This window comes from Bos mutus, chromosome 18 (assembly GCF_027580195.1).
Source record: "Bos mutus isolate GX-2022 chromosome 18, NWIPB_WYAK_1.1, whole genome shotgun sequence".
In the NCBI taxonomy this organism is placed as follows: Eukaryota; Metazoa; Chordata; class Mammalia; order Artiodactyla; family Bovidae; genus Bos; species Bos mutus.
The window spans coordinates 51,573,561-51,592,136 of record NC_091634.1 but is presented as its reverse complement, the minus strand read 5'-3'; the positions used below and the strand labels follow the sequence as shown (position 1 = coordinate 51,592,136).

At 49.4% G+C, this 18,576-nt stretch overlaps 1 long non-coding RNA gene across 1 annotated transcript; it reads left to right on the top strand.

Moving 5' to 3' along the window:
* The first annotated feature begins 5,488 nt into the window (after window positions 1–5,488).
* On the top strand, window positions 5,489–13,497 carry LOC138991845 (uncharacterized). The gene is made up of 3 exons (XR_011467738.1): window positions 5,489–8,195; window positions 10,718–10,867; window positions 11,159–13,497. It is a non-coding gene; the product is annotated as an uncharacterized lncRNA (long non-coding RNA).
* The last annotated feature ends 5,079 nt before the right edge of the window (window positions 13,498–18,576 follow it).

Sequence of the window (18,576 nt, the reverse complement as noted above, 5' to 3'; positions counted from 1 at the left end):
CGCTAATCGTGGAAGGATTTCTATCTCCGATGTGCGTAAAGCGTTAAGTCATGTAGGGCGTGAGGATTTGGGCGCGAGGACGTGGGGGTGTGAGGACGTGGGGACGCCAGGATGTGGGCGCGAGGACGTGTATGCGTGAGGACGTGTGTGCGTGAGGACGTTGGGGGGCTGCGGACATGGGGGCGTGAGGACGTGGGGACGTGGAGGCATGTGTGTGTGAGGACGTGGGTGTGTGCGTTCTTGTGGGTTCCGGTCGGCCGGGCTGGGCTGCGGCCTGAGGGGATGCCTCCTGACCACCTAGTCGCACGGCGTGGTGAGTATGACAGCCTTACCCTCACTCCATCAGCGTCTTAGTCCTCTCGGCTGCCCACGGCGCTCCCACCGCAGAGTCTGCGGACCCCACAGCTCTGGAGGCCGGAAGTCCAAGATGAAGGCTCAGAGGGCCGCTCTCCTCAGGCCTCTCTTCTGGGCCTGCAGGCGCCCCCTTCTCATTGAGTCTTCTCTGTTGGAGCATTCCTAGTGTTTCTTTTTCGTCTTACGAGGACGGGTTCTGTAGGATCAATTCCTGCCATGTAGACTCCCATTTAACCTTAGTTATCTCCAGAAGGGCTTTCTTGGTGGCCCTGTGGTAAAGAATCCGCCTGCAGTGCGGGCAGATGCGGGTTCAGTCCCTGGGTTGGGAAGATCCCCTGGAGGAGAAGATGGCAGCCCACTCCAGCATTCTTGCCTGGAGGGCTGTAGTCCAGTGGGTCCCAAAGAGTTAGATGAGCACGCTCATCTTCAAAGGCCCCATCTCCACATACAGACATAGCAGGCATTACGGCTTCAACACATGAATTTGGGGAGGGGGAAACCCCGCTCAGCCCTAAATAGACGTCATCTTCCCCGGTGCCAGTCTGTTTTTGTCCAGTTGAGTCGTGTGTCTCTGTGTGTTTCGAGCGCCAGCATCCACAAACCATTTTGGGGGTTCCCGGCCGACCTTTTTCATCTCCCCATCCACGCTCTGCCTTTGCCTTCACCGGCCATCTATTTGTAAGAAGTGCTTCTCATTCCCATGGATGGTGGGATTAGTGGTCCTTTATTCTTTTTTTGGCAGTGGCATGCGAAATCTTACTTAAACCTTTGCCTCCTAAGGGAAAGCTGAAGAGTACTAACTGCTGGACCACCAGGGAATTTTCAGCTTTCCTTTTTAATAAATGCACTTGCGGCTTTTTAATTTTAGAGTTTGTTTATTTGTGGCTGCGCTGGGTTTTCATTGCTGCAGGCAGGCGATCTCTAGCTGCATCGAGCGGGGTTACTCTTCATTGTGGGGCCTGGGCTCACATTGCAGTGACTTTTCTTGTGGAGCGCCGGCTGTAGGGCGCATGGGCTTGAGTAGTTGTGGCTCCTGGACTAGAGCTCAGGCTCAGTAGTTGTGGCACATGGGCTCTGTTGCTCTGTGGCAAGTAGGGTCCTAGTTCCAGGACCAGGGTTCAAACCTGTGTCCCCTGCACTGGCAGGTGGATTCTTAACCACTGGACCACCAAGGAAGTTCCCATTTAAGGCTTTTTAAATGTTGATTTAAAAATACGGCATAAGCAGGTCTGTGGGTGGGTCACAGAAATCACAAAGATGAGATGATGACTACTGATGTTTGGGAAATGCAGGTTTCTGACAAATGCTTTGTCAAGGCCATAGGCATGCCCCCCCTCCCAAATCAACGGCAACCTCCGGGCACTGGGAGCGGCCCTTCCAGCCTTTCTCCTACAGAGCCTGCAGCTTTCCTTGGTGCCCACACCTCTTTCTCCTGCTTCAGGAAGTTATTCTGAACCCCCAGGATGCCGCAACCCTGGGTCCTGAAGTTTTTGCCCCTAAATGTCCAACACACAAAAGATGCACTGGCTGAGGAGACAATGGCAACTTGGAGGGAGCTGGTGCTCCCTTCTTGCAGAGTTGGTCTGAGACACAGCAAAGGTGTGCAGGAGTGGTGTGAGCAGGCTGAATGCCAGCATGCTGCTTGGGGACCCCAACAGAGGAGGCGTCGCACAAGGTGACCCAGGGGCTGAGCACTGACCGGAGGGTCCCTGGCCTGCCTCCCACCGCCTTACCAACTGAGGAAGCTTGGACAGTTTTTTTTTTTCCAGCTGCACTGTGTGGCATGTAGGATCTTAGTTCCCCAGCCAGGGATCACACCCATGCCTTTTGATTGAAATGGGGGAGGTTTAACCACTGGCCTGCCAGAGAAGCCACTTCTGCCTGTTTGGGCCTCTGCTCATTTAGGAATTTCTCACAGTGACCTCACCGCAGAACAGTGATTCCAGGGGAGCTGCGGGCTGAAAGGTGCTCTAGTAATCATGGCCACTGTGCTGGGTGACACGCTTTGGGGCGGCAGCTAACACGAACCCATGCGGTAGACCCAGGACTTGTCAGAAGAGCAGATTTTTAGGTCCCAACCCAGATCCTGTGAATCAGAACCTGTTGGAGTTCACAAGCCCTCAGGATGATTCTGGTGCTGGGTCCGTTGGAGAATTATCACTCTGAAAACATCCAGATATCTCACATGAGAAGTCAGAAGGGAGGTGATCTGGGGGCAGAGGCTCAGGGATACTGGGACAGCTGGTCAGCATCCATGCAAACCTCCCCCCCTCCTCTGTGGGCAGGATGGCTGCCGGTCACAGACTGTCCCCACACTGAGTCTGAGATGGGAAGAAGGGACGAGGGGGTGGGTCCTCTTTCCCACAGTATTCTTTTATTGGGGAAGAAAATCATTCCTGGGATTCCCCAGCGGGCCTGTTTTTGCATTCATTTCATCACCAGTGGGTCACATGCCCAGTCCGAGGTTTATCGTGAGCAACTGTGACAGAAAAAGGTTTAGAGTGAAGAAAGGCAGACCGTTGGCCATGAAGGGGTCACGTGGTCTAAGAGTTACGAGCCAGGATGCAGACGTGCCTGAGTTTGAATCCCACATCAGCTCTTCACCAGCGCTGTGACACTGGGCCAGTTGCTGAACCTCTCTGAGCGTCGGTGGCCTCCTCTGTAAAGGGGCAATAATGAAGCGCTCACGGGGTGCTTGTGTGGATTCAGTGAGGTCATACTTGAGGCGTGCTCAGCCCTTGGTGGGTGCCCGCGGCTGCCGCATGTATCACTACATTGCTTTGCAGCATGGAACTAATACCAGTGGGTACATGCCACAGGGAGACAGGTTTCTACCAAGTACAATGAGGAAGATTCAGATTGCAGGACTTCCAAAAATGAACTGGGCCTTATGAAGAGGGAGTGACGCCTCTTCCCTGGAAGAATATGAACGGAAGCTGGAAGATCCTTGAACTAGATCGACCGCAGAGCCTTTTCCCTGATTTTGGCTTCCAGCAGAGACCTGCCTTCCCTCTTTCCCCTGCCCTGCCCCGAGGGCCCTGGGGACCCACGGAAGGGATGGCAGGAATTGTGAAATCCTGGCTCCTCAAACCATGGCCACTTCATTCTAAAAAGGAAAAGTGAAAACCCTGCAGCTTGGTGGGTGGTCCTGAAACCGTTACATGTTTTATGGGGTTGATTTGTTTGTTTGTCTTACCCATTTTCCTTCCAATTTTTCACACTAAGACCTGTCCTAGACTACCACTGGGACTTTAAAAATCTTTTAGCCCCTTAAAAAAATAAATTTGGTGCTGAAGGCCCAGGTTTCGAAACCTTCATGGTGTTCCTTTGACTCATCCTGGCCAACTAAACCGGTAGCAGCCTTCATCCAAGGACCAGGAGACAGACCATTAAACCAGTTCTTCTGTCAGTGCCTGGCCTGGATCCCACGTGGGCAGAAGGCTGCCCTCTGGGCCCTGCTGCCACCTGAATGGGGATGGGCTGGCCTGTCAGCCAGCAGGCTCCCAGCTCGTGGGCTCTCACCTTCTCATGGCTGTGGTCCAAGGATATTTCCACTCCATCCCACTGGCACCAGTCCAGACCCACTGTCCCCCTGCCCCTGTCTGACCCAGGAAGGCAGCAAAGGAACCCACCTGTGCCAAGTGCCACTACATGCCAGGATTAACTGGGCACCAAGCTTGTGCTGTCTCGTTTAATAAGCACCCGTCTCCATCAACAGTTTGCTAATTCAATATACGTGTCGAATATAATTCAAATCCTAATTAGATTTTCTTTGTCAAAATGTCAGCTGGGAATGCATTGAGTTGCATGTAACGGAGACCCAACCGCAGTGGCAGGGAGGTCCCGGGGATGCACGCTTGCGGAGTCCTCCAGGTTCTTTTCCACTTACTGCTCTGCCATCCTCAGAGAGTGGCGTGTGTCCTTGTGGTTATGAGTCTTCACCTCTACCCCGTAGCAGACCTTCCAGGAAGGAAGCGATACCATGAAGGGCAGAAGCCACATGGCTGTTTGATTCTGCCTCTTTTCTTCCAGGTAGTGTATTTTTCAATTCTGGAATTCTGAGCAAGAACCTGAGTCTGCCTCAACCAGAAAAACCACGGAAGCATAGCTTTCCCAGAGGTCTCAGCCTGTGAATTTCCACTGATACCTTCTTGGTCAGACTTGGGTCCCACAGCCACTCCTTGCTGCAAGGAAGTTTGGAGAGATACGTCTTTTTTCCACGTTGAGATCCAGCTGTCAAGTGGGTCCTGTGAGGACGAATGGGAGAAGGGACCTTGGGTAGGTCAGGTCCGGCTCACCTGTGAACAGGTGAGAACTATAGGTGTCGCTTCTTAGAACTGCTGTAACAAATGACCATAAATCCAGTAGCTTAAACAGCAGACACTTACTCACAGTTCTGGAGATCAGAAGTCTGAAACTTCCTAGAATTTGAAGATTCTAGGGGAGGATCCTTCCTGCCTCTTCCAGCTCTGGGGGCCCCAGGCATCTCTTGGCTTCTCACCACATCACTCCAATGTCTGCCCCAGGTCATGTGGCCACCTCAAGCTCCTTAACTAATTACCTTTGCAAAGATCCCAATTCAAAGTAAGGTCACATTCTGAGGTTGCAGGGAGACATGAATTTGGGAGGGATACTATTCAACCCAGTCTTCGGAGAAGGCAATAGCACCTCACTCCAGTACTCTTGCCTGGAAAATCCCATGGATGGAGGAGCCTGGTAGGCTGCAGTCCATGGGGTCGCTAAGAGTCAGACATGACTGAGTGAGTTCACTTTCACTTTTCACTTTCATGCATTGGAGAAGGAAATGGCAACCCAATCCAATGTTCTTGCCTGGAGAATCCCAGGGACGGGGGAGCCTGGTGGGCTGCCGTCTGTGGGGTCGCGCAGAGTCGGACACAACTGAAGTGACAGCAGCAGCAGCAGCAGCCTCAGTTTCCTCATATATGAAATGGGAACAATAATAGCAGCTACTTTGGCTTTTTTAAAAGTTTGTTTTGTAGAAGTGTAGTTGATTTACAGTGTGTTAATTTCTGCTGTATAGCTAAGTGACTCACATATATATATATATATATGTCCTTTTTCATATTCTTTCCTATGATGGTTTATCACAGGATGTTGATATAGTTTCCTATGCTATACATACGGGCTTCCCTGGTGGCTCAGAGGTTAAAGCGTCTGCCTGGAATGCAGGAGACCCGGGCTCGATCCCTGGATTGGGAAGATCCCCTGGAGAAGGAAATGGCAACCCACTCCAGTACTCTTGCCTGGAGAATCCCATGGAGGAAGGAACCTGGTAGACTACAGTCCATGGGGTTGCAAAGAGTTGGACACAACTGAGCGACTTCACTTTCACTTTCACTTACGCTATACAGTAGGATCTTGCTGTTTATCCATTCTATATATAATAGTTTACGTAGGCTAATCCCAAACTCCATCCCTTGCTCACCCTCTCCACCCTGGCAACCACAAATCTGCTATGTCTGTGAGTTTGTTTCTGTTTCATAGATAAGTTCATTTGTATTGTAATTTAGAGTCTACATGTGATATTTGTCTTTTTCTCTCTGGTTTACTTCACTTAGTATGATAATCTCTAGGTCCATCCAAGTTGCTGCAGATGGCATTACTTTGCTCTTTTTTATGGCTGAGTAATATTCCATTCCATATGTACCGCATCTTCTTTATCCATTCATCTGTTTACATTCAGATTGTTCCGTGTCTTGGCTATTGTGAGTAGAGCTGTAATAGCAGCTGCTTTGTATAGTTGTTATGAGGTTCAAACAAGTTAATATTTTTCTTAAAGCATTTGGAAGCCTGGCACATAATAAGCGCTACGTACATGTTAGTTTATATCATCATTTTAACAAATGTGTTTTGCATTCCTTGTTTTTTTCCCCCTCAAGTTCTGCCCTAAGCCTTCAGGCAGCAGCCCCTGTTTTTCTCTGGGAAGGGAGGCCATAGCAGAAGAGCAGGAACAAAGACGTGAGTTTTATTTAGCTTTTGACTTACTAGACAGATTTTTGTTTCTTCTTTTTCTTTTGACATTATTTCAGACTTGTAGAAAAGCCACAGAAATACTCCAGAGGATTCTCCTCTGCCCTTCATTCAGCTTCCCCAGATAGGAACACTTACTGCTGTTCCTTGATCTTCTTTCTCTCTCCTCTAAATTATTTAAGAGGGAGTTACAGACATGAAACCCCCTTTATCTCTAAATACCTAAGTATGTGTTTCCTAAGAACACAGATGTTCTCTTCGGACGAAGGAGGCATTTTCTTCCATAACCCTGGTGTAATTATCTGAATCAGGGAAATGAACATGGATGCATTATGTAATCTAATCCGCAGACCTTATTCAGATTTTGCCGATTGTCCAGGAATGTCTGTTACAGCAAAAGATCTCAGATCATGAATCACACTCAGTTTTCTCATCTCGTTAGTATCCTTGAATCTGGATAAGCTTTTCACTTTATGCTCTTCTTTTATGATGCTGACATTTTAAAAAAGATGACTGACCAAGTGTTTTGTGGAATGTTCCTCACATCAAGTTTGTCTTACGTTTCTTCCTTATGAGATTCAGATGACATGTTTTTGGAAGGAATCTCACAGAAGGGATATTGTAAGTGTTAGTGCCTCATACCAGGGGCCATGTGCCTGTTCGCTGTGGGGCTCTTATGTCAATTTGATATCTTGGTTAAGATGATATCTGCCAGGTTTCTCCACTGAAAAGAGCCTATATTTTTTGGTGGTAAATATTTTAATTATCTTGTAGCGAGATGTATTGGAACTGTGTAAATGTCCTACCCCCATAAAACCTTCAGTCCCCAATTTTAATATCTGGTGATGATTCTTCCCTGAAACAAGCATTTTGTGATGGTTATCGGATGTTACTTCTCATTACGTTGTGCCTTCCACATCTGTCAGTTGGCAGTTTCACCTCAGGAAAACGTTTCCCTTCTCCTCCGTTCATTCATTTATTCACGCAGTGTATTTTATAAATGTATATTCCATGTGTATTATGTTATATACAAACATAGACTCATGTTTATTGTTACGGACTCATTCTTATTTCATGTGGTGGATTACATTTTTTTTCTGTATTTTCATGCTCAGGTCATCCCAGATTTGAGCAGCAGGAGCCCCTTCCAGCTGGCCCTATGTCCTTCTGACACAGCCCCATCAATTTTGGCTCAGCCTTCTGGCACATGGTGTTCCTGGCTTGCCTTGTACTTAATTTGCCCTAGTCCTGGAATCAGCCATTTCTCCAAGGAACCCTACTTCCTTTTAGTGGAGATTGTATCTAAATAGACATATTTAGTTGAGAAAATGGGTTGAGGGAAAAAAAAGTTCAGATCTCAAAAGCCAAATCTCAGGGACCACACAACAGATCTGGGCAGGATCTGGTTCTTCACCCTGCCCAGGCTCTCCACACAACGGGTGAGTGGGAGCCCAGACCCAGCTGTTGACCGTGGTCTAAGCAAGTCCCCGACCCCAGGAGGCGGAGCCCCCTCCTGCTGTAGGAGCTTGGAGACGGTTGCTTTCCCAGAATGCCTTGCAGCTAGGTGCAGACCTAGGATGTGTCTGTATGACTTCAGACTGGGAGCCTCTGATGTGAGGGAGCTGGTGTCTAGAGACTTGTCTCGGGGAGCTGTAGGGGCTTCAGGGACAGCAGGTGGTGGTGCCAGATTTAGACAGAATAAGAACATTAAACTATTGCATGCCGCATACCTTTACTAAAATGCTATTGTTTATCTGCAGTTTATAGTGGACTGGGTTGCCTGTGTTTCGGGGCCTAACAGGAGCGTCTGGACTCCAGTCCCATTGGGCCGCATGGCAGTCACCCAGCAGGTAGGTCCCACCCCCACCAGGCCTTTCTGTGGGGTGGTCTCTGGCTGCAGAATGCTCCCACCTGTGCCTCCAGCTCTCCTTGAGATTCTTGGGAATCCACAACATTCTTGTAATGGTCCATTTTTTGCTTAAATAAGTTGTGAGTGCTGTGAAGGGCCATCTGTGCCTGCCTCTCATTGTGCTGGAGTCAGGTGGGGAAAAAGAGAGGAAACCCCCAGATCAGTTCTGGAAACTGGAGCGGAGAAAGGTCTTGTTCCCCACTTCCTTCCAGAATTTGCAGAATTCCCCAGCCTGCAGACTGAAGACAGTCACCTACACGTCCATTCATCATCTACCATCTACTCGTCTTCCCATCCATTCATCCACCCACCCACCCTCCATCTGTCATCCATCGTCTACAATCTGTCCATCCATCATCTACCATCTGTTTATCCACTGTCTGTCCATCCCTCCATCCACCTGACATTCAGAATTGAACACCTGCTCTGTGCTAGGCACTGTCTGGGTCCTGGAGACACCACCGATGAAGACACAGCAGATACAAATGTGTCTGTTCCCACGTGGAGCTTGCCTTCCTGTAGGGAAGGCAGGCATTAAGACAAGTTACACACGTATGTCAGCTGGTGAGAAGTGCTGTCAAGATAAACCCTGAAGGGGGCGGGGAGCACTGAGGCAGGGGCTGTCGGTGTTCTACCCTGAGTGGTCAGGAAGGCACCTTGCAAAGGGGCGGCGCGTCCCAGGTGGAGGCAGCAGCGAGCCCCAGGGTGCTGGGGAGTCAGAGCGCCTGGTCCGAGGGACCCCACCGAAGCTGGAGGGAGGGAGGGCAGGGGCAGGGGAGGGGAGGCCAGAGTCCAGAGCGGTCAGGACAGCCCTGAGGCTGTGGGAAGGGCTGGGATTCAGCTCAGAGAAACCGGGGCTGCGAGTGGGACCTGAGCCAAGGAGGTTTGGGCTCTGATTCCAGTTTTAAAGGCCATTAAACGCCACCTCAAGGAGAAGCAGGGCCTTCTGAATGAACCAATTTAAACTTGAAACGACAGCAAAAACCAGGATGCTTTTCCCTGAATGACAGATTTTATTCTACCAAGTTCACTAGGCATGGGCAGGACTTGAGATCGAAAGGTCAAGTTACTTATAGGAGTGGGTGGCTGGAAAACTCCTCACACCTCATGGGCATCCCCTGTTTATTCCTCACCACAACCCTACAATACCCCATTTACAGATGAGGAAACAGGCCCAGTGTAGCCCAGCACCTTGTCCAGGGGAGGCCTGAGTGGGGTTGGCAAGGACAGTTTTCCTCCCCCACCAGCCTGGTGGCAGGGCAGCCTGGCTGGGAGTGAGCATGTGGATAGAGAGCCACTGTCCATGGCTCCCAAGGCCGCTGGGATGACCTGCCTACTTGTGGACGAGGCTGGCAGAGCCACGAGACGTCTGCTCCCAGATGGAAAATTGAAACCACGCTCTTCCGTCACTACAGCCATTTGTCACTGAACTGGGGTGCATATAAACAGCTTAATTCAAACCATACTGCCACCCCCTCCCCTCCCTCCTTTCCTGAGCCTTCCCCCGGCTAACTTCAGGAAGGTAACAGACACGGCGCAGTGTCAAAATGAAGGGCCCCATTTGCTACTCTTTGTTGAGCTGAGCCTGCTAAGATGCTGTGGGTTGTCTTCACAACAACACCAAGACTTAAGAATTATTACCAGGCCCACTTGTCAGATGAAGAAACTGAGGCCTGACTTAAATCGTTTGGCCAAAGTCATGCTGACAAGAGGCAGAACCAGGTTCTGGCCAGACCTTCCTGTAGAACCCAGATGCCACTCTGTGACCTCCACTGCTGACTTGGGACACACAGCAGCCAGATACACACCAGAACCCTGGACCTAGGCTGGATCCCAGCTCCACTCCACCTGCTGAGTGTAGTTGGCCTTGCAGAACCCTCTCTGAGCTCCAGTGGGAGACCCACCTGCCTTAGAGACTCATCACACACCTCACATGCGCCTGTGCTGGTTTTCATCCCCCAACTGCATGAGCATCAGCCTCTCACCATCTCGAAAGTCTATTTTTCACCCCCGCCCCCATCTGTATCATCAGACAAGGGAGTATAACTGAAGAATGAGGAGCTCCCGGGGTGGAGTCCTGTTGGGGCCTCTTGCAGCTATGTGACTTTGAGCAAGTTCCTTAACCTCTCTGTGCTTCCATTTCCTTAACTGTACAAGAGACATAAGTTCTTGTCTCAGAGCGATCATGAGGAGTCAGTGAGATAGTGTGTGTAACATGTTTGAAACAATTTTTAATAAAGGACTGGACTATTTAATAAAGGCTGATGGATAATAGCCAAGAAAGCCCTGTAAGTGTGTCGATAACATCACAATAACAAGTGAAAGGTTATAAAAATAACTGAGCAACAAGAAGTGATCATACCAGGAACAGGTGGATAAATGAGTGAGTGAGTGAATGAATGAATGCGAAACTGACCAGACTAGTTCAGGAGAAGTCCATGCAAGCCTGGCCCCTTTTTCCAGTTTCAGGAGCCCTGGGCTGCAGGTGAAGACATGTGGTTGTAAACTGAGCCCACACAGATGGAAGGGGGAGAATTTGAGTTCCCTTTGGGGGAGACCTGCAAGCCGGAGCCGCAGGCTGCTTCCTCAGCTCAGAGAAGAGGATTTGTTTCTGTAAGGCCTCCTTCCCCATGTTCACCCCGCCTACCTCCTTCAGTGATTCTGAATAAAATAGGGGAAAAGTGAAGGGGGATAGGTCTCTGGAGAGTCCTGGACCCAGGAAATAAAGGCTTCTTAGCGGTGTCGCTGAGATGACCTTGAGAGTGAGCGGCGGGTTAGATAGGAGTAATGAGGTATACTAGAGCATGCAGAATGCGTTCATACTGTGAGACCCCAGCAGTACAGGCCAGCCTTGGTCTATTGCTCTTCACTTGATCGCGCCTTGTGAATATCCATTTTTCACAGATTGCTGATTTGCGGTGACCCTGGGTCTGTGTGCTGTCCTTAGTCGCTCAGTCGTGTCTGGCTCTCTGCGACCTCATGGATTGTAGCCTGCCAGGCTCCTCTGTCCGTGGGAGTCTCCAGGCAAGAATACTGGAGTGGGTTGCCATGCCCTTCTCCAGGGGATCTTCCCAACCCAGCAGTCGAACCCAGGTCTCCCACACTGCAGGCGGATTCTTTACCATCTGAGCCACCAGGGAAGCCCAAGAATACTGGCGTGTGTAGTCTGCCCTTCTCCAGGGGATCTTCTCAACTCAGGAGTTGACCCCGGGTCTCCTGCTTTGCAGGCAGATTGTCCACCAGCCGAGCTACCAGGGAAGCCCACCCTGCGTCTGTCACGTGCCATTTTTCCAACTGCATTTGCTCACTTCCTGTTTCTGTGTCATATTTTGATAATTCTCTCAGTATTTCCAACTTTTTCATTATTGCTATATTTTTATGGTGATCAGTGGTCTTAGATGTGACTATTGCAGTTGTTTTGGGCACCATGAACCACGCCCATACTAGAAGGCAGATTTGATTCATGAATGTCGTGTGTATTCTGACTGCTCCGTGACCAGGTGTTCTCCTGTCTCTCCTTCTCCTTGGGCCTCCCTGTTCCTGAGATACAATATTGTAATTAGGCCAGTTAATAACCCTGAAGTGATCTCTCGGTGTTCAAGTGGAAGGAAGAGTCAAACGTCTTTCACTTTAAATCAAAAGCTGGAAACAAGCTTAGTGAAAGCCAAGGCAAGCCAAAAGCTAGTCGTCTCACACCAAACCATTAGCCAAGTTGTGAATGCAAAGGGAAAGTTCCTGAAGGAAATTAAATGGGTGCTCCAGTGAACACATGGACGATAGGAAAGTGAAACAGCCTTACTGCTGATACGGAGGAAGTTTGAGCAGTCTGGATAGAAGATCAGACCAGCCACGTTCCCTGAAGCCAAAGCCTAATGCAGAGCAAGACCCCTACTCTCTCCAGTTCTGCGAAGGCTGAGAGGTGAGGAAGCTGCAGAAGTGGTTCGTGAGGTTGAAGGAAAGACGCCATCTCTGTAACATAACAGTGCCTGGTGACACAGTGCACCGTGCAGAAGCACTAGCTCAGTTCATGCGTGACGGCCCTGCGGTGAATAGCAGACGTTCAGTGCAGGCGATGAGACAGCCATTAAGAACATTCATGATTCTTGGGAAGAGGTTCAAGTATCAAAATACACAGCCCTCATGGACAACTTTGAGGGGTTCAAAATACAGTGGCGGAATTAGCTGCAGATGTGGTGGGAACAGCAAGAGAACTAGCAGTGGGGCCTGAAGATGTGGCTGAATTGCCGCAATTTCATGATCAAACTTGAAGAGGAGATTCTCCTTATGGATCGACATGGAAGTGGTTTCGTGAGATGGAATCCATTCCTGTGAAGATGTTAAGACTGCTGAAATGACAACAAAGGATTTAGACTACGACCTCAACTTCGTTGATAAAACAGGTTTGAGAGGACCGACTCCAATTTTGAAAGAAGTTCTGTTGTGGGCCAGATGCTGTCCAGCAGCACTGCAAGCTTCAGAGAAGCTGTTCACCAAAGTCAGTCACTGCAGCCAGCCTCACTGGTGTCTCATATTAAGAAACTGCTGCAGCCACCACCCTGTCGGTCAGCAGATCAGTGCTGAGGCAAGACCCTCCACCAGCAAACAGAGGAGGACTCTCTGAAGGCCCAGGTGATGATTAGAATGTTAAAACAATGAAATATGTTTACATTAAGGCACATACATTGTGTTTTCAGACATAATGTTATTGCATGCTCAACAGACTACAGCATAGTGGAAATATAACTTCCATAAGCAGCAGGAAACCAAAATATTTGTATGATTTGTTGCAATATTTGCTTTATTGCAGTGGCCTGGAGTCAAGCCAGCAACATCTTGGAGGTTCCCCTGTATTATATTCCGTTAAAATGTTAAATTTCCTGATTTTGATCATTTTATTGTATTTGGGTGATAGAAAGTCATGTTCTTGGGAAATACACACCAGAGTGTTTAGGGAGAAAGGAGGCCGATGTCTGCAACTTACGTATGTATGGTATTTACATGAACACATAGAGAGAGAAAGAATAGGGCGAAATGTCAGTGGTGGTGAATTTGGGTGAAGGGTACACAGGAATCCCTTATATTCTTGCAACCTGTCTGTTGAATTTATACCAAAATAAAAAGTTACAAAAAATAATAACTAAAAAATGAGTAAGCAGCCCCAAACCTGTGATGTCACGCTGTATCCCAGCACTGCTCTTTCAGGTTCTCGATTTCCTCCAACCCTGAAACACGCTCATGCCGGCTTGGTCCGCCCCCCCCCCGCCAGGGCACTGGAGACTGTCCTGCTCAAGTGGGTGGCCCATTCCTCGGATGGTTTGGATGTCCTTATCCTCCTCCTCCTAGCTCGAGAGATGCCAGAAGCATCCACTCACTACATGCTGGGCTCTAGCGCTGACCCTGGTGGGTCAGTGAGAGAGACCCTGCCCCCACCTTCAGGGAAGCAACAGACACAGGACAGGAATTACAAGGGGAGGAGGGTGGGAGGAGAGGGGCTCAGGGACCCAGTAGTCTGGAGCAGGGTGGGAGCAGGAAGGCTTCTAGGTGGAGATAGTTTACACCAAGATCCAAAGGAAGAGGAAAAAGCTAGGAGAGGAGAAGGGGCAAAATGCTTCCCAGCAAGTCTGTGAGTTAGGTGTCCTGAGCCCATTTTACAGGTGGGAAAACTGAGGCTCCAGGTGTGTAATTAACTTGCCCCAAAACAGGTGCCATGGCTGGGACATGCTGGCCCTGGGATCCTCACTGCCCCACCTTCCTGTAAGTGAGAAGGGTGGCATCTATGGGAACCGGAGACAGCTCTAGGAGGGGGGACATCTGGGGTAGGGGCTGCCTCTTCCATTCCCAGGAGGCCAGGATGTAGATAACCAGCAGGATTTTCAGGCACCACTGTCTCCAGTCTCTACTTATTGCGGAGCTATTTCCCCAGAATTCCATAATCTTAAGAGCCAGGTTTCTCCCCTGATAATGAAATTGGAGAGATCACTCCAAGGGGAAAATCGGGCCACTCAACCTGCCCTCTCAACTTCTCAGCCTTCTACCTGCCAGAGCTGCCGGGATGTCCGGGGAGCGGGAGAGCACCGCAGACCAGATGCCCAGGTAAGGAGCCAGATGCATAGCCCTGCCGCTTAGAAGCCTGATGTCTCGAGTCTGGGCCTCCGTCTTGTCCCTAAAACACCGGCACCAGTGGTGCTGCAGCCTTGGCTCAGGGTTGGACGGCTTTATAAGGACAGCGGTGGTGTTGATCAGAATGACGGTCGTTTTGAGACTGAAACACCTCATTTTCTCCCTCTGTGGCCCAGATACCGAGGAATGAGGTCCAGTCTCCTTCTCTGGCCGGCTCCACTCCTTCCAGACTGTGTGGTGGTTTTTCCCCTCGTTGCTTTGCCAAAAGTGAGTCACAGACTTAACCACCTGCCCTTGGAAGAAAATCATTATTTTAACCAAGAAGACAGGGATGGCAAACCTTAGGAAACAGTAGGAAACTCCTAAGGTGTCAGCAGGGATGGGTCTCAGACTCCACATTCACCCCACGGTGGCCTCTTGGTGTGTCTGCTGCAGGGGCTTCAGGGACCTAACCCCAAAGTACAGTTGGGGAGAGGGATTTAAGAGGCTGGCACCTGGAAAGATTCCAGCGGCTTCTGTGTTTAGGCTGGACCTGTGGCCTCAGCTTACCTGGGCAAGCTGCCTTTCAAAACGGCCCCAGGAGGCTCCGTCACTGATAATGGTCCTCAGTGATTAGCGTGGTCAAAGGACCACTGCATCTCCTGACTCCAGGAGAGGGGACATCCCTCCATCCATGCCCAGGAGGCAAGGATGCAGATAACTAACAGGATTTTCAGGGACTGGAGACCAGTCCCTGAGACAAACTGAGTTATTTTTGCTGGGCTATTTCCCTAGAAATTCTGTAGACTGAGAACCAGATCTCCCCCCTGAATAATGACATTGGAGTGTCATGGCATCCTCAGCATTTAAGATGGCCATGCCAAAATTTTGTGGCCATACAGAGATGTGCTGCACTGGGTGATCACATACCCTGAAACACGACGTGAATGATAAGGCTGCTCTAGTACTGTGTTGATGGATTGCTTTCACTCATCTAACGCAGATGTATTCTCAGAGTGCTTGCTCTTGGCTGAGCACTGACGATAGGGAGCTTCCCAGGGCGCCATGATTCAGGGAGGCCGGATGGTGGGCCCATTGACACCCGTGAGAATGGCAGTCGGTGGCGGGGTTACGTGGTGCTATGAAGTGGGAGTGCTTGTGTGTGCAGTCAGGGAGGCTTCCTGGAGAAGGAGTCCGGTGTTTATCCTAAGAGCAATTGGCTACAGCAGTTGAGGTTTTAATCAGGGGGTGATGGTGATCAGATTTGCATTTTGAAAGTGTGTTCTGCCGACATTGTGGAGAACAGCTTGTTGGAGTTGAGGGTGGGAGCCAGGGAGGAGGCTGTCGCCCACCCCTGGTGAGAGGCCTCAGCCAAATATTTCTGAAGTGCTTCCCACTCTCTGGGCTGAGGGGATGGAGAAAGGTGGATGGGTTGAGAGATACTGAACGGACCATCCTGACAGGACTCGGGTTCACAGGTTTGGGCAGAAGGAGAAGTCAGAGTCACAGTTGCCTCCAGGTGTCCGGCTTAGAGAATTGGGCCAGGCGGTGTCTGCTCGTCCAGGTAACTCATGTGAGAGGGGGAAATAAAACTCTTTGTCATCATAAACTTAAAAAGTACAAAACGTAGCTTACAGTACAATATTGTCCTTGTTTTTAAATGTATGGAAAAAAAGACTGAAAGGAAATTCACCGAAGATTAACAGAGGTTTTCTCTGCACACAGGATTCTCGACTTTCTGCTTTTCTGTTTCCCAAATAATTGTTAATGACCATGTACTAATACAATAATTAGGGAAAACCACACATGAAAAGGGATGTGTATTTCATCAGTTCTAGGACAGTCCAGCCTCTGATGGAGGTAGTGTTTCATTTTTTCCCAGAGAATAAGTCTAGCTGGTCAGAGCAGAAAAGTTCCCGTAGCTGGCTCTGCATAGCTTAACCTCTCTGTTTCCATCAGGATCTGCCAGCCAGGCTCAGCCCCCATTTCCTCTGAAAGCAGTTCTTGCTCCATTTGTTGAATCCAGGTGTGTAGCGCTCCGAATGTTATAAGCTCGTTGCCGTTTTCTTCTGTAAGGTCAATGTCATGTTTTCTCCTGTTCTCCCAAAGAAAACTTGTAAAGCAAACTAGCTGCATGCGCTCAACATCTTCCCGCAGTTGAGTATTACTCAGCCATTAAAAAGAATACATTTGAATCAGTTCTAATAAGGTGGATGAAACTGGAGCCTGTCATACAGAGTGAAGTAAGCCAGAAAGAAAAACACCAATACAGTATGCTGCTGCTGCTGCTAAGTCGCTTCAGTCGTGTCCAACTCTGTGCGACCCCATAGACGGCAGCCCACCAGGCTCCCCTGTCCCTGGGATTCTCCAGGCAAGAACACTGAAGTGGGTTGCCATTTCCTTCTCCAATGCATGAAAGTAAAAAGCTAAAGTAAAGTCGCTCAGTCATGTCTGACTCTTAGCGACCCCATGGACTGCAGCCTACCAGGCTCCTCCATCCATGGATTTTCCAGGCAAGAGTACTGTACTAACACATATATATGGAATTTAGAAAGATGGTAATGATAACCCTGTATGCGAGACAGCAAAAGAGACACAGAAGTCTAGAACAGTCTTTTGGACTCTGTGGGAGAAGGCTAGGGTGGGATGATTTGGGAGACTGGCATTGAAACATGTATAATATCATATGTGAAACAAAACGCCAGTCCAGGCTCGATGCAGGATACAGGATGCTTGGGGCTGGTGCACTGGGATGACCCAGAGGGATGGTATGGGGAGGGATGTGGGAGGGGGGTTCAGGATGGGGAGCACGTGTACACCCGTGGCGGATTCATGTTGATGTATGGCAAAACCAATAGAATATTGTAAAGTAATTAGCCTCCAATTAAATAAATAAATTTATATTAAAAAAAAAAATGAAGTGTTCCCTTCCCTGGCTTCAAAAGGCCGGACAGCTGCTCTGTTTTGTTTCACATCTGGCCCCAGGAAGATAGGATTTGGGTCAGGAAGAGCCCCTTGGAAGCAGCCTTCCCAGTAAATCCAGTCTGTTTGCTCAGGAACGACAAAAGGTTGAAACGCTTTAAAACATGAGCCTGCAGGATTGAGTCTGGCGCAGGGGGACCCCTGACTGTCTGGGGAAGATTGTGACTCCATTCCTGGAGATTAACCCCCAGATGCAGATGTCGGGAGGGGCTGCACTCCAGGTCCCTGCAGCCTCCAGCCGTTGATTTCCAAAGGGCTTCCCTCCCCGCCGGGCACAGCCTGGCACTGCAGCACTGGAGACCTGGGAGGACCCTGACCCCTTTGGTTCTGCAGAGTGTCGGGTTTTTAGTCAGGTTCCTGTTCCAAAAGTCCAAATCTCAGCCTGCGCGAGAGGTGGTTGTCCCTCCTTGAAGAAGTGTGGAGGACAGAGTGCTTCTGCCTTGACAAAATAGTAGCAGAGCAATAACAGTCATAGTAGCTGGAATACTAACAGTGATAGTACTAACCGTAGTCAAAATAGAAATTGTAGTAGCAATGTAGTAGTAATAGTTATGGTATTACCATTAATACTAGCAATGATAAAAAGACTAGTAATGATAGTAACACAATGGTTATCATAACAGTGACAATAATATTAATAGTAATAATAGTAACAATGCGTGCTAAGTTGCTTCAGTATCTCTGACTCTTTGCGACCCCATGGACTGTAGCCCACCAGGCTCCTCTGTCCAAGAGATTCTCCAGGCAAGAATACTGGAGTGGGTTACCATTTACTCCTCCAGGGGATCTTCCTGACCAAGGGATTAATAGCAGTGATAATGGTTCAGTTCAGTTCAGTCACTCAGTCGTGTCCGACTCTTTGTGACCCCGTGAATCGCAGCACGCCAGGCCTCCCTGTCTATCACCAACTCCTGGAGTTCACTCAGACTCACGTCCATGGAGTCAGTGATGCCATCCAGCCATCTCATCCTCTGTCGTCCCCTTCTCCTCTTGCCCCCAATCCCTCCCAGCATCAGAGTCTTTTGTAGTTACGGTAATAATAGTGATGGTAGGAGGTAATGATAGCAGTAGTAATAGTAGTGATCATAATCATGGTGGGAATGAAGGAGGAAACAGAACAGGCTCCATCTTGAAAGCAGGACTGCACCTTGGGCCGGACTGTGGACTTTGAGCTCTATGCCCAGTGTCTATGGAAACGACATACCAACTGGAAAACCAGGCCCCCCGCCTGCTCACAGGTC